General features: G+C 50.2%; 1 protein-coding gene and 1 long non-coding RNA gene across 3 annotated transcripts in view; one reads left to right on the top strand and one right to left on the bottom strand.

The window, feature by feature from the left end:
* Positions 1 to 4,729, bottom strand: part of Stra6 (signaling receptor and transporter of retinol STRA6) — a 29,302-nt gene extending 24,573 nt beyond the window's left edge. Inside the window, exons 1-2 of one of the 2 annotated variants that reach the window (XM_085689123.2) lie at positions 4,588 to 4,719; positions 3,331 to 3,553 (exon numbers count right to left, since the gene is read on the bottom strand). The gene's annotated coding sequence lies outside the window, so the exon portion shown is untranslated. Of the gene's footprint in view, positions 1 to 3,330; positions 3,554 to 4,587 lie in introns of both variants that reach the window. The other variant, XM_048423695.3, reaches the window with a different exon arrangement.
* Positions 4,730 to 5,267: 538 nt separating this feature from the next.
* LOC146894553 (uncharacterized) lies at positions 5,268 to 8,798 on the top strand. Its single transcript, XR_015001724.2, has 2 exons — positions 5,268 to 6,071; positions 7,996 to 8,798. It is a non-coding gene; the product is annotated as an uncharacterized LOC146894553 (long non-coding RNA).
* The last annotated feature ends 4,059 nt before the right edge of the window (positions 8,799 to 12,857 follow it).

Here is a 12,857-nt window from a genome sequence, read left to right as displayed (position 1 = left end):
GCTCCTGCCCCTTCCAGCCTCCATGCCCTGGTTTCCACTTCACCTGGAGCGCTCCCTTGATGTCCCCTTCGGGTTCCTTCCACTCCTGACTGATCTGGGGAGCCGCAGAGTGCCCCTGACCAACTAGAGCCTTCTTCTCTGAGACCCAGCCCTGCTAGAGATGAGGTCCCGCAGACGGGCTGGTGGTGAGGCCACAGCAGTTGTCCTGAGCAGGTCCCCACACCTGCTTTAAGTGGCACTGCTTGATCTCCCAGAAGGCAGCCCCCTCCCAACCCCAGTCCTGTCCCTCCTCCTGCCTATCCCCTCCCAGACCTCCTTCCTGCAGTGCTGGGATCAGAGGGGTCTGCCAACCCCCACTCCCACCTTCTGTCCAGCTCAGCGCTGTGCCCCTGAGCTGCTGGGGCCCCACACGGGGCAGCTGTCTCCTGTAGTAAAGTTTCTCCGCCCCTAACCCATTTGCCCGAAACTTGATCTCCTTGGCCCTCAGAATCACCCCACTGGAGAACCCGGGCTTTGATGGCTGAGTTTCCGCAGCTGTGGCCTTGGGTAGCTCAGAGACGCCCCCCCCCACTCTCATTTGTCATCATCCATCACTCCCAGGGGGCATCGCCTGATGAATTGTATTGAGCCCAGCCACCAGCTCAGCTTTTAATAACTGATCAGCACCCTGCTGCTGCCCAGCTGGGCTGAGGGCCCTGACCACAGGGTAGAGAGGAAGCTGGAATTTCTGGTATGAGCCATTCTAGGAGGAAGCCAAAGAGCCCCCTCGGAGACCCTCCTCTTCCAACCCACACAAAGAGGCTGCAAGGCTCTGGGTCCCATTCATCAGCGTAGCACATTTCTGTACACTTCTGAGGCAACGAGAACAACACCAGATCCCTAGCACCCCTACACTGCTCACCACACACCCCCTTCATCCTCCTCGAAGGGATGTCCTGCAGGGAGGCAGCTGCATGGGGGAGGGGGAACGCTCAAAAGATGCTGCACCCTTTACTGTGACAGGCAGAGCAAGGAAAGAGTGGGCAAGAGCTAGGACGAGAAAGGAGTCTGGCTTCTCAGGAGGAAGACCTAGAGAGGGTAGTTTCCTTTCTGGAAGAGAAAGTTGCTGCAGTCCATCAGGGTGGGCAGCCTGAGGGCCATAAACTTTCAGTGGCCTGGAGAGGAGAGTAAGTAGGATTGTGGACAGTGCCCGCCTCCCCGAACCCCTCCCTACCCCCCTCCCAGGTGTCCACAGCAGGGGAGAGGGGGAGAGGTGGAGAGGGACTCCAAATAGCCCAAGGCCCTTGCTGGGAAGCTGTCAGCCTGCTGGGTGCTGATGGTCCCCGTGAGAACTGTTAGTAGATAGACAGGATTAAACCATGCGCCAAAAGAATCGCCCTTGCCTGCCCTACTTGAAAGCGCTGTGAAGCCGCTTTCATGGATAAGCAGAGCAGCCCAAGGCTGTTGACAATAGGAAAAAATGAACAGCAATAAGCTTCGTACGCATCAAAAAGCTTTGATAGTCTACAGTGATGAACTCTTCACTGTGCTGAAGGAGGCACTGCCCATACGGCAGATTCCAAGACACCTTGCCCAGTGGCGGTGACCAACCTGTCGGGGGCAAAGCAATACAGAAATAGCCACCCCGTTTTATGCTTTGGACAAGAAGATGCATGTGTGTTTGGGTGAGGGCATAAAAAGTGAACCTGGCAGGCACACAGCAACCCGTTCAGAATGGTCACACTGTTGCCATGGACCACAGGCATCCTTTTGCAGGTTCTTGATCTCCTAGATAAAGGAATTTAAAAAAAAAGATACAGAAGAAACCTCGAGAACTATTTATTGGAGTCAAGGAGAGTCCCCTGACCAACAGGACCCGACAGCCCAATCTTAGTAACTGTGGGGATTGGGGGAAGATAGATAATGAATTTTGAATTTAGGGATTTAGGGATCTGAAAGACAGAAGGTTTAGCAATGAGTTTGTGACCTGCATGGAGGGGGGAGGCTGAGGTATAGAAGGACAGGTCTCACTAAGGGGACAGTTACACCCCCATTTCCTTCTCCTTTGCCTTTTGGCTTATGCAAGTCTCTTTTAGGTTGCATGTAAGGTTTTCCTCTTTAACCCAGGAGAGACGACAAACAAAGGCATCTCCAGGTTAGTCCTGACAGGGGAGCCACTGACTGTCTTCCACTGACCACCCAGTAAGTCATTTGTAAAAAGAGCTACAAGTCATCAGACATGCCAGGTCCGAGGATGTCCACATACTGGTGTCATGTGTCCTAAATGGTGCCTGGGAAGCAGATGGCTGAAGAGGTCCATTTCTTGTTTGCTCTCTTTCTGTCTGGTTCATCCTCAGCACATGGGCGGGCGAGGGGCAAAACCTGACAGAAGGGGTTTTCCTGGTTGGGAATGAATGCTTCAGACTTTCATCACACATGTAATTTTTACAAGGTAAAGGAAACTGTGAGGATGTGCTGAAGCCTGGTGTGGGGAAGAAGCTGGAAGGCAGCCTGGAGCTACACTGAGTAGACTTCACTTTCATCCACTGTTTCATTCCCCAGGCTCCTTTGCAGCTTGATGCACCTCTAAGGGCGAGCATTCAACAGAGAAATGGAAAAAGTATTGAGTATCATGCTTAGGATACGCTTTTAAAAGAGGGGTGTTTTCTTTACCTCTTCCTCTTCAGAAGGCTAAAATGGGGTCTGGAAGGCTAGAGCTCAAGAAGTCTTCTGGGACTAAGGCAGAGGTTGGAGTTAAATAGAACAGATCAATAAGTTAGCTGCAAAGATGGAGCCTGAGCTGAGGCTAGACCATAAAGTGAATAGTCGATTGTATGATTCCATGGTCTATCACAGTCAAAAGAGAGTTAGCTACAGAGATCTTGTGAAGTGGCAGGGTCAGTAACTGAGGAAAAAAATAGGTCAGAAATTCCTATCCAATGCTTGCCCCACCTCCATTCCACTCAAAGAACCCTGCTCTAGCCTCAGCGTCTCCCTTCCTATAGCATGGACTTGCTGCACTCTGGAATTAGGAGACCCACTCTGGGATAAGGGAAGACCCCTTCAGCTCACTAATCCAAGTGGCATTCCCAACACCTTGTCTGCCTACAGTCCATGTCTGTCCATCTACAGGAGTAAACTTGCTTTCCATCTCATTATCCTGCCTGTCTGTCTGTCCCTGTCCATCAGACCCTCCATCCTGTACATTAGCACTGTCTTCACCTTTCTGTCTCCCCCTCCTTTAGTTCTTTCTTCCGTCTGTAAGAAATGCCAAATATGAGTCTCTTCTATCAAATATTGCAAAACTTGTACTTTGATGACCAAAAATTCAGATCTTTTTATATTCCTCACCTTGTAAGACTTTTATGCAAATGTTTTAATCCCCATACACATGATCCGGTAAAACCCTTGTTTACACAAAGGCCACGGCAGTGTTCCAGGAATTAGATGGCCTGGAGCAGAGATTCCTCTCCCGTTCCATCATTTCCAGGGTGCCAACTCTTTCCAGACTAGCCAATCGAATTAAGTCTGTGAGTTCAGACCCCAGCCAACGGGGAAGAAGCACAGTCATCACCTGATTAAAAGAAAAACCAAATGTACTTCCAGTCTCAGTGTGCTTGCTCTTCTGAGCTCACCCTCTTGATCAAAAGAAAAGTTCGCTTTGTCCAGATATTTCTGTTGGAGTGATGGTCTCCTTCTTTGTCCCAAAACTTACTTCTAAATCCTCCCTTCCTTACTTTAGCTATAAATAACTGGTTTCTCAGGCTGGCCTTGAACTTGTAGCAATTCTCCTGACTCTGCCACCTGAGTGCTAGGATTGCAGGTATGAGCCATTATGCCTGATTTAGAATATGTTCTTGTCTTTCCTTTTTTTTTCTATTTTATATGTATATGCGTGTGTGCATCTCTGTGTATGTGTACCTCTATGTGTGTATACATGTGTGTGCCCACTTTCTCTGTGTGTACCTCGATCTCTCTCTCTCTGTATCTCTGTGTATGTGCATATGTGTGTGTACCTCTCTCTTTTTCTGTGTGTGTGTACTTCTATGTGTGTATACCTCTCTCTCTCTCTCTCTCTCTCTCTCTCTCTGTGTGTGTGTGTGTGTGTGTGTGTATGTGTGTGTGTGTGTTCATGCATGTATAGATGTATGCAACTTCAGGTTTCATCTTCAGGATGCTGCCTACCTCCTTTGTCTATTATTGGCCTGAAGCTCACCAATTAACTAGGTTTGCAGGGATTCTCTCATCTCTGTCTCCCCAGTTTTAAGATTTGCAAATGCATGCCACAATACCCAGAATTTTCATGTGGATTCTAGGGATCAAATTCCAGTCCTCCCACTTGCAAGACAAGCACTTTACCAAGCCCCAGCCCTTCATGCCTCTCCTGTTGGTATTCCTCATTCTGTGTCTGACTCTATCACACACACACACACACACACACACACACACACACACACACATCATTCCTCCTTCCCTCCCTATGAAATTTGCTTTCTCCTCCAAAAGGTTTAAGATAGGATCTCTCTTAGCCCCCACCTGCTTCCATCTGGCCTCTGACCAGGCCAGCTCCGCTACCCATTCCAGTTCCTGTTCAGTTCTGCGGCTTACCTGCTCTGTCTGTCAGGAGTTCCTGGAGGCCTAGAGTCTACAGGCCTCCAGTCTACAGTTATGACCAGCTAGCTACCACTGGGTCCCGGGAGTCTGCTGGGCCACCCAGTAGTCAGCAGTCAGACTCCCAAAGGCCAGTGCTGCTGACTCTGCCAGTGAGACTGCCCTCCCCCACCTGTAACCCCAGGAACTTTAGCCCTCAGAGGCAAAGCTGATGAAGAGGTTTGCAGGGGCAAACCCCAGAACCTCCCTTGCAGCCTCCGCGTACTCCCACAGCTCCTATGCTGCCAAAGGCCAGAGCCGGAAGATTGCAGGAGTGACTGGGGCACCCCTGGCTCACTCAGTGTTGAGTGTGGGGCCTCAGAGACCTGATGGAGTCTGAGGGGGACAGGCTTACAAGTACTACACAGGAGATAGTTTCCAGGGAGCCAGGCCCTCCATGAAGGTAAGGGACCGTGCTCCTATAATAATTGTGTTTCTGTCACCTATCAACTGAGTGATTCTAAGTTCAAATCCTCCTGGCCTGGCCCTTAGTATCTCAATCTGTGACGTAGAGACAGACTGGTTGCCATGCAATCTTGTCACCTTATGAGCCTGTGACACTCAAACCTGAAGGGAACAGGGTGGGCTTGAGAAGAAGAGGGGGATTGGAGGAGCTGGGAGAATGCAGGATGCAGGCCTATGGGGGTATGGGGCAATCTATGGATCCCACAGACTGGGCATCAGGAGATCCCGGTCTACCCTCCCCACCCACCTGTTCTCTCTGGCCTGTTTCCTCTGCTGGAAGGGGATGTGTGTCTCAGCCACAGGTCCCAACAGCTTCCAGGGGACTCTCAGATGTCGCTGCTCTTGGTGAGAACTCGGCTCTATGCTGAAGCCAGAAGTGGGTGGGTGGAAAGGGAGTGGGAGGTAGGTGCCTAGCAATGGGGGCCTAAGCGCCCTCAGGAGCCCTGGGGATACTGGCAGGCAGGCTGAAAAGAGTCTTTGTGGGAAACAGGAAGAGGCGCTCCGGGGTGGCTAATTACAGGCCCAGGCTCTTCCAGACCCCAGCAGCCTCTAAGTGGCCATTCTTTTGTAGAAGAAAGGGGAGTCCAGGGCCCCATTAAGGCTTTCATGGCGGGACTGCAGAAGGTGTCTTGGCAGTCAGCCTTCTGCGACTACTTGTTCCCTCCACCTTCCTCCACACTCAAAGGGTACAGGCCCTGCCACCCAGGACAACCTCCCCTAAGGTATGAGCCTTTTGAAAACCATTAAAGATGGGAGTCCAGAGCTGTCTTTCTGTGCATGGTTAGACTCAGTTTCCCCAAGTGTAAAATGTGGATGCTGTCCAGTCCTGACATGCTAAGATGCTACGTCCATCTCTGAAGATCAGAGGCCAGAACTCTCCTGAAAACTTGAAGCATCAGGAGGTCTTGTCTCCTGTTCTGCCACATAGCACATAGTCACGGCTTTCTGCCCTTCCTGGCACACCAAGGCTCCTCAAGGTGAGTAAAGTTCCTTTACCTCTCACAGATGGAATCCAGGCGAGGTAGCCACAAATAGAAGCTGAGTTGTGTTTAATTTCTTGCTAGTATATTTAATGTGTATGAGTGTACGTCTGCACATCGAGTGTATGCAGAGCCCACAAAGACCAGAAGAGGGTGTTGTATTTTCTAGGACTGGATTTACAGAGGATTGTGAGCCACCATGTGGGTGCTGGGTATCAAATCTGGGTCCTCTGCAAGTGCAACCAGTGCTCTCAGCCCCTAAGCCGTCTCTCCAGCCCTGGCAAAATTGTCTTTATCACTTAATCCACTCATTCATTCACTCCATGATGCCTTAATCGCCTCCCAGGCCCCTATTACTGACCTGGGCACACAAACCATTGCGTGTTCCCTAAAGAAACATCAATAGAGGATGGGTAGGTCATGGGTTGCAACAGATCAGGAAAGGGTGCAAGGTAACCAAGGACAGCACCGCTGGAGGGGCTGAAGAGAAAGTTTTCTCAGGTTGCTGGAAGAGCAGTCTTGCTTCAGAAGGACCTGGGCAGTGTGGGCAGAAGAACAGCACCAGCAAAGGCAGGGGAGGGGCAGTGTGCAGGTGCAGGATGGACCTGGCCTGGTGCAACCTGAGCCTTCCCCAGGGTGCTATCCTGCTCACCGGGGAAGTGAGCCGGTTTGAAAGGACAGCACAGCGTTGTGAGGCTTCCTTCATAGGAGCACCTGGAGTGGACCTGGCCAATGGGCATCCAGACCCAGGAGCAGAAGGCAAGGTTGCCAGGGAATGAAAGTTGGGGGAGGGAGCTGCTTTTTAATGGGGGACAGTTTCTGTTTTACAAGATAACGAGTTCTAGAATTTGATAACACAGCAAAGAGAACACACTCCTGAAATATACTTTAAAAAACATTACCTGTCTGTTTGTTTCTATCTATCTATGTAATTTTAAAAATTGTTGATGTTTCGTTGTTGCTTTTTTTCTTTATGTAGCCCAGGCTGACCTCAAATGTGATGTGTAGTTAAGAATGCCTTTGAACTTCTGATCTTCCTGCCTCTACCTCCCCCCACCCCCCTGAGACAGGGTATCTCTGTGTAACAGCCCTGGGTGTCCTGGAACTCACTCTGTAGACCAGGCTGACCTCGAACTCAGATTCACCTGTCTCTGCCTCCTGAGTGCTGGTATTAAAGGCTTGCACCTAGACCACCTGGATCCCTCTACCTCTTGTATTACACTCATTTTTATGTGATGCTGAAATCAAACCTAAGGTGTGTGCCAGGCAAGAATCCTAGTAACTGAGCTTACATCCTCAGATCCATGACTTTTATTGTTATTTACTTTAAAAGTTTTTTATTTCGTCTGCTTGTCTATTTATTGTGTGTGTCAGTGAATGTTTGTTCTACAGAGCTCATGTGCAAGTCAGAGGACAGTTTTTTGGGAGTTGGTTCTCTTCCACCATGTAGGTCTCAGGGATCAAACTCAAACTGTCAGTTTTGGCAGCCAGTGCCTTTGCTCACTGAGCCATCCTGCCACCTTCATTTCTGTTTGTTTGTTTGAAATACATGTGTATCCCGCGTGCGCACACACACACACACGTGCACACACACACACACAAGTGAGTCTACCCTGGAGGCAGAGGAGGAAAGGAATACTTGGAAAGGGACGGATGCCAGACAGTGGAGGGTCCTAAATGCGTGCTGAAGCCAACAAGCCACCCCAGAGGCTGTGTGAACAGATGGAGGGGCAGCAGGGAGGATGGCAGTGCTGAAGGGACTGGGAGAACCGACTAAGAAGACACAATTCCGCACACAAGTGTGTGCTGAGGTTTCCGAGTCTTGGGGCGGGCAAGACGACCTCTCATCTTTGACGATGATGGAAGTGACTTTAGACATACGAGGGAAGAGAGCTGTTTGTACCAAACCATTTCATTTCAGGACAGGCCTGGCAGAGACAAGTTCAGCCTCCAGTCTGTAACTGGCCACGTGAGGATTCTCAGGCAGCCTCTGCCACCCACCATCTCCCCAAAACAGCCATTCTGTGCCCTTTTCCCTGTGTGACTGACAGAGTTCCCAACTGTTAGAGCTACAGGATGGCTCACCTACCCCGCTGCTGCCCGTCACACAGAAGGGGCACCAACATCCAGAGAGAAGGGAACTACTGAATGTTACCTACATGCTAGGCCACTGGAACTCTCCCTTGGTGTCTCCTTGGGGACATGAAGAAACTGAATTTGACAGTTGTGAAGGAAGCCTGCCACATATGCTGGGCCCCTTAGCTGCGCTTGCCAGCAGCCATCTTCAGAACAGTCTTTTCCTCCAGGGAAATGACGTCAGTTGACATGGCTCACCGTGCTAACCATGACCATGCTCTACAGACTCCAAACTGTCCTTCTGTGACTTCAGGCGACTGAGTTTCCCCAGGAGAAGGCATCATCTCTTTGGGTTGATCCTAGGATATGTTTGGTAGGGGAATATGTAGCCAGACTGCACTCCTTGGGTCCAGACTGCAATTCTCACTGGCCATTTGATCTGGGACAAGTGTCTGAACATTCTTTCAGTCTCATAGTCTCCATCTAGAAAACAGGAAATCGTTGGGTCGCCTTAGAGATCCACAAGAATGTCTAATGCCCAGAAGCTGCTCAGTAGAAAGTATCACTAATGGTAGTGATACTGATATTATTAGATAGTGAGAATCCAACAATATTTGATAATTATATAATTATTCAACATTAATCCAATATTAATATGATGACTGTGGTGCTAATGGTAGTGGTGATACTGGCTTTGTTGATAGTGATGGTTGTGGTGGTGGTGGTGATGATAGTGGTAATAGTTGTGGTGATGATGGTGATGGTGTGGGTAACGGTCATGGTGACAGTGGTAAGATAGTGGTGATGACAGTAAACTTAGTTTTTATTGAGGAGTGTCTAGGATCCTCTGGCTGCAATTGAAACCCAGGACAGGGAGCAGAGATTCCTGACTGACCACCTTGGTGTGAGAGACCGTGTTCTCTTTGTAAAGTGAAGCCATGTGTCTTGATTAAGTAAACTGGCTGTAGAAACACATACTGATTAGATATATTCCCCTGCCCTGGAGGTCTCTCCCAGTCCACTGAGGAATCCCGAGAAATAGAGAGCTTTGAATATCACGTACCCACATTCCCCTCATGTTTCATAGACTCCATAGAATATATCATCTCTTTGCGTACTTAAGAACTTGAGGTTTTGGGTGTGTGTGTGTGTGTGTGTGTGTGTGTGTGTGTGTGTGTGCATGTGTGCATGCAGGTGTATGTTTGTACATGTAGTGTGTGGATAGGTGTAAGAGTGTTTATGTATGTTTATGAGCACACATGTACATACAAGCACACATGTAGAAGCCAGCCATAAACCTTGGGCATTATTCCTCAGGAACCTTTTACTTTTTTGAGACAGGAGCTCGCTGATTCTTCTAGAATGACAGGCCAGCTCCAGGAATCTACCAATCTAGACCTTCCCGGTGCTGAGATGATAAACATGCGCCTCCATTCCCAGCTTACATGAGTTCTGGGAATCAAACCTAGGTTCTCATACATGTGCAGCAAGTAATTATCTGACTGAGCTAGCTTCCTAGCCCTGGTCGTTGGTTTCCATAATTCATGTTTATCACTGTCTTCCCTACCGCCTGCTTTCACTAGAAGACAGGTTTTGGGGGGAGGGGGGAGGACCAGGAATGTGTGTTTGAGTCACTGCTATATTCAAAATGCCGAAAACAGCACCTCATATACAGTAGGGTCTCAATAAATATTTGCTGGAAGATCAAACACTAAATAGGAAGAATGAATTGCTGCTTTTGTTCCCCAGTTCAGACTTGGTTTCCTGGCTTGTTGCCTGGATCCTTCTCAAACAAACAGAGAAGGGTGAGGTGTGGCCCCAAATGCCCAATCTGTCTGCTCCAGACTGGGATGGAGCTGTGAGCAGGAGAGGACAGAGCTCGGTCTAGAGAAGCCATGGCCTTCAGAGGTTCTGATCGCCATCTGCCTGCATTCCTGCTGAGCCCAAGGCTAAAGGCAGAAGAGATGACACTGGACCTGGAGTTTGAGGTCTTGAGTGTGGGATTTAATGAGGAGGGCAGATATGCCCTGAGGCTGTCAGCTGAGAATCCGCTGCAGGCAGGCTCCGGGGCTGGAGTGCAGTTGCAAGTCAATGATGGGGACCCCCTCCCAGCCTGCTCTGCTGTCACTGAGGTCATTGAGCAGCAGGATCCTGAGCAGAGCCTCACCTTCACCAGGAACAAATTTATCTTTACTTTGCCCAAAGGTACAAAGAGGAGTCAGGGTTGGGGGGAAGGAGGGTCCTTGGGACTTCTGCCCTAGACCTCGTCAGAGCCATGGGAATTCAAAGGGGACTGGGAGAGCCATGGGCCGAGTTCTAGACAGACGTCCAAGCTCTGCCTATGTGACTGTGTGACCTTGGACAAATGCTGGCCCTGTAAAAGTCCCCATTTCCTTCAGTGTAACATGGGGATGCTGACACTGTTCTCACAGGAGGCAGGGGTGAAAAAGAACTAAAAAGGATATATGAATTGGAAAGAAGCAAGCCCAAAGCATGTTTAGAGCCAGGCTTAAGCAGTGAACATTATATGGAATAATGCTGGATGTCCCCTAAGCACCCGCTGGTTATAGGGATGGAGAATGGACAGACCTGGATGGATAGGAGACCCTGGTCTTGCCTTCTGGGGCCTTCCAGACTGGGTGCACAGAGGCAAAAATCTTAAGTCAAAAATAGCTAAGTGATTTAGAAGATCCAGGCTTAGAATGAGAACTACCTAGGTAGGTTTCCTGGTGGAAATAGAAGACTATGGTTGGCTGGAACCATAGTTTGGCACTGGCCAAACTCTTCCCTGGTCCAGAGTGGTGTCAGAATGATTCCCATAGGTGTAAGCCTTTCTTTCCTCATTCTGGTGGGCTCACACGAGGCATGGATAAAGGGAAGGAGCCTTGGATGAAGCCTGAGAGGGGTTGCCCAGAAGATAAATCTTAGCCAAGCACACTTGGGTTCAGCTCAAAATTTGCCCCAGGGCCCTGGATGTCCTTCTTCCTCCCTGGCAGAAGGACAGAGACCCCGGAGACCATATCCGACCCCATGTTCTCCACCCAGGATTCTGCAAGAATGATGGGCAAAATGACGCACATCTGCGTATAGAGGCACTGAGGCTGGATGGACCCTCAGGACAGGTGGCCCGGAGGGTGGGTGAGGCTATCTTCCCCATCTACCCACGACCAGATGAGCCCCGAATGAACCTCACAGCCCAGGAACATGAGGACCTGTATCGCTACTGTGGCAGCCTGGCTCTTCTCCGAGCTAGTGAGGACCCCACAGCCCGCCACTGTGGAGGCCTGACCTACAGTGTTGCCTTCCACGCACACCGAGCCCCTAGGTCCTCTGTCTCAAGCTGCCTCATGGAGCCCAGCCAGCCAGAACTGATGTCTCTACATCCAGAACTACAGGTGGGTACACCTGGGTACCTGCTCAGGACACAGCCTCTGATAAAACGGGCTGTCTACAGCCATACAGTCCCCAACCTCAATCTCCTACATCAGCAGACTTCGAGGGAGGTCGTGAGTGACAAGGTGTCATCCAGCTCCAATAGTGACCAGGAAGGGCTTCACTGGGAACCAGGACCCTGGCAGGTTCCATCAGGGATGGGAGATCTCTCACTGTGGCCTTGTTCTGCATCCAGGCATCATGCCCAGTTGAGAATTCACAGAGCAAGCAGTGGTTCATTTCACGGGTGGAGAAAACACACCCGGGATTCTGGATTCCACTAAATTTCAACATTTATTGGGAATCGCAGAATGCAGTAGCATGTGGAATCCAAGGCTAGGTCAGCCCCTAAGCACAGAGCGTCACTAGATACAATACGGTTGGCTACAATATGGGTGTTGCCCGTGCTGCTCAAGGCTAGCAGGACCGCTCTGAAGAGGGAGTATAGGGCCAGATGTTCTCAGATGTGTCGTTTGGGAGGAGTCCGTTCCTTCTCCTCATGTATCTGTTTACTCCTCCATCCCATATTTGGCTGTGTTGGATCCACACAAGGTGGGTGAGGTGTAGGGGTGTCAATTTTAGGCTTAGGGGAGAAGATTTCAGGATAAGCTAGCAAAGAGCAGGGGATGGTTCAGCTGGCAGAGGGACTAACTGAAGATACTCCAAAGGCATAGCCCTCCTGCTCGCTCTTCCTCTGTCTGTGTGTCTGTCTGTCTCTGCCTCTATGTGTATCTCTTTCTTTGTCTTGCCCCGGTCTCTCGTGCACAATCTAGGCTGGCACTGAGTAGGCCCAGGAGGTAGACTGTATTGGTCCTGGAGAAGCCCAATGGAGGAAGATGTGGGAGGAATTGAAACTCAGAGAGCAGAGGTGGGCATTCAGTTCTGAAGGCAAAAAGGGGGGCACAGGAGGGGGGTCTGTAAAGAGGGGAGTTTAGGTAAAAGAAGCAGGAAGCATGTGACAAGGACCCGGGAACAGCTGCTCTTGCCCAGGCCTCCCTGGCCTACCAGCGTGGCCCACTCTAATTTCTGCCCATTCATTTCTGAATCAATTAACAGACCTTCCCGACCCTGTCTGTGCTCAGCTCCATTCTGTTCCATTGAGAAATGAGATGGGTAGCCGAGGTGAGTTTGAAAGCTTCCTGTGTCCAGGGCCTGGGGCCCTGCCCCTCTGTCTACCGCTATTATCTAGGGAGGAGGCTCAGCACCCTGGAACAAGCGGTCCCTGCTCTTTGTCCTGGACAGCCTGAGCCACACGCTGTGAAATGGGGGTGAAAG

The sequence above is a fragment of the Myodes glareolus genome, chromosome 4 (assembly GCF_982192425.1).
Source record: "Myodes glareolus chromosome 4, mMyoGla1.1, whole genome shotgun sequence".
Lineage (NCBI taxonomy): Eukaryota > Metazoa > Chordata > Mammalia > Rodentia > Cricetidae > Myodes > Myodes glareolus.
This window is presented reverse-complemented; position numbering and strand designations above follow the sequence as displayed.